Source organism: Ursus arctos, unplaced genomic scaffold (genome assembly GCF_023065955.2).
Source record: "Ursus arctos isolate Adak ecotype North America unplaced genomic scaffold, UrsArc2.0 scaffold_12, whole genome shotgun sequence".
NCBI lineage: Eukaryota > Metazoa > Chordata > Mammalia > Carnivora > Ursidae > Ursus > Ursus arctos.
The window spans coordinates 6,691,674-6,694,642 of record NW_026622786.1 but is presented as its reverse complement, the minus strand read 5'-3'; positions in this window follow the sequence as shown (position 1 = coordinate 6,694,642).

Sequence of the window (2,969 nt, the reverse complement as noted above, 5' to 3'; positions counted from 1 at the left end):
GGCCATGACAAGAAGTTCCTTCAGCTACTGCCACTGAGAACTAGATCTTCCAAAGAAGATATCTCCACCTTAACTTGTCCTACATCAGGCCTGGCATCCAGGACTAAGAACACAGCCCTCTCTCTTGCCACAAACCCACTGATAGATAGAATAGATACCACAACATATGCCAAATTTACCTTTAGACCCCCACCAGACAAAGGGGTCTTTATCTTTTCCCCAAGTTAAGTTTTGATACTTCCAAATTACAAAAGAGAAAGGGGAGAATAGCAGACAAGCCTAGCTGGAATGCAATGGGAGTCACTATTCCTTAGTAGACCTGCAGCTTACTCCCCTAGACCCTACAGCTCTTAGTCACCCTGACTGCAGGAAACTGCTTTCTGAGACTGTAGATAAGTGACTTAAATGACTTGTATTTCATATTCCTAATTGTGTGCTCATCTGCCTTATCTCCCCGATGATGTCAGCTCCCTGGGGGCAGAGCCCTATCTTCGGCTTGGTCAATGATTCCCACACATCTACAAAAGCAGAATACCCTGTACTCCCTACCACATGATGAAACACACAAATTAAGGATAACAACACACCACAATCCTCCCTAACACACCACTGGGACAGCAGAGCTACGAAGATAATAAATCTCTGAGCGAACAGCTAGGGCTCCTACCAGAGTTTTATATAGAAGCTTACATATTTACACATACAAATAAATTAATACAATAATCACCTCACTTTTCTCACTCCAAGCTCTGGCTTTTATCATGCCCCCCCCCCTTCTTGGCTTTACTCTTCTTTTTAAGGTCACAATGTATTTTCTGCCACACAACTGGTATTTGCCTCAAAAAGGAGAAGACAGGAAGCACGGATCTGCAGCAAACCTACCACTACAAATGAACACTGCAGTTTGTCCCATCCAGAGGCCATGAGCCTAACCTTTCATATCTGAAGCCACTCTCTACTTCCTGTAAAGGACAGCAACATTAAGTGTCTTTGTCAGAGGAGCACTCCCGGGCCCCTTCTTGATGAATGCTCCGTTCTACTCAAGAGACCCTTGATTCCTTCTTTATTCTCCCTTCCTTATTCCATTTGCTGCAACAGCCCAGACAGCCCAAAGGCAAGACTGCAGGAAATGAGTGATCTTTATATCTTTTTGCACTAACACATCTGAGGGAAATTCCTGACACCAGATACGTGTTCACGGGTGAACACAGCAGACATCCTCAAAGGCAGTGTCGGCACAAGGACTAGGACAGAATTTCTTAGTGGACACCAAAAAATCATGGAACACCTATGTATTCTGGCATCTCTGCTAACATTCTGATGAAGTGGATAAGGAAGCTTCCACCAAAGTCATATACAACACATCCACAGCAGCCCTAAGATTCTGAATAGTTTGTAGATTACTTTTTTAAGACAAAACGAACAACTTTACTAGCCTTATAGGGATACCAGAGCAACCTCACCAGCAAGCTAGGCATGTAGCAAGAAGCAAGCACTTTCAAGGATAAAAAAATGACCACAACACCCAAACAGAGCAACCTATCGCTAGTACTATCAAAGAACAAACAAACAAACAAACAAACAAAAACTAAACCAAAAAATCCTTGGTTTCCCCAGATTCATTCTGCAGTGATTCCAAATTTCCCTAATATATAAATTAACTGGCTATTTCTTAAATCTACAAATTCCCAGATACTATTTCAGACCCACTGAATCAGAATCTCCAGGAAAACAACCCAGATGGAATCATCTTCACGCCCCTCACTAGGTCTAACTCCTTTTATGGAGGGAGAGGTATCACTTCAGTAAAGAGTACCCCTTTGGATCCTTGTTACTCATGCACGGCTCAGGACTCTATAAGGCAAATTCTTGAGAAGATGCCAAGGGCCACAAGCCATATGGAGACAGGTTACAACTGAATATAAGAAAATCTTTCTAAAAATCAGAGTTGTCCAGAGATGAACTAAGCTGCTTCCAAAAGCAGGAAGCTACCACAAGAGTTGTTCAAGCACAAACGCAGACTACCTCTTGACCAGGATGTTGTAAGAGGAGCAGATACAGCATGGAAAGGATAGAAGGACTAGATGAAGTTTAAAGTTTCTGCCAACACATAAGTCAACAAAGAGGAAAATTTCAGCTACCCATTAACTTATAAAAAGAGATAGTATAAAGTCTGTAGGTGGGGTCAGCTTTCAACTGATCTTCTCTCTTCAAAGAAGAAAGGAGCATAAAGACACACCCCTGATTCACCATCAGCCTGTCCTCCAGAATGTCCCAAAGGTGGGGAGGGCAGAGCAGGAGTCCCAGGTGCTGTGACAAAGCCGACCTGCTGCTTGGATGACTCTACATGTTGGGCATATGCCAAACAAGTTTTATGGACCAGAGAAGGGACGTGTGACACAGTGCCTACCCTCAAGGAGCAAATCTTGTTGCAGAGATAGCTCAGGCACTATATGGTTCTGCCAGAGTTTTATTTATCACCTCTCATCTTTAGAGTTTTGTTTGTGGTAGTGGTTTTTAGGGACCTCTCTTGGTAGGAAAAAGCCTTTACTAAATGTATATATCTTTTTAGTCTAATACTAGTTAGCGATATCCAGCTCATAATGAAAAAAAAAATCTCAAAAAAAACCATCAAAACAAACACAAACTTAGTTAACTCTAATTTTAAAAATACCATCCTGATAATTCCCCAGATGACCAAATTACAATAAAGTGTGGCAACTCTGAACAAAATAACAGAAATTGCTGGTCTAGGTAATAAAGGAAACAGTAGAAACAGCTCAAGTGAGAGGCAGGGGGTGGATGCCAGCACTTTGGGATTAAATTCCAAAGTCACAGTGATCTTTATGATTTGCAGAAGTGATCAGAAAAAAAAGAAAGAGAGAAGAAACCACACACACACACTGAAATTCAAAATGGCAAGTTTAAATAAAACATCTGGGGAAGGGAAACATTTGGTTTTTCCCCAA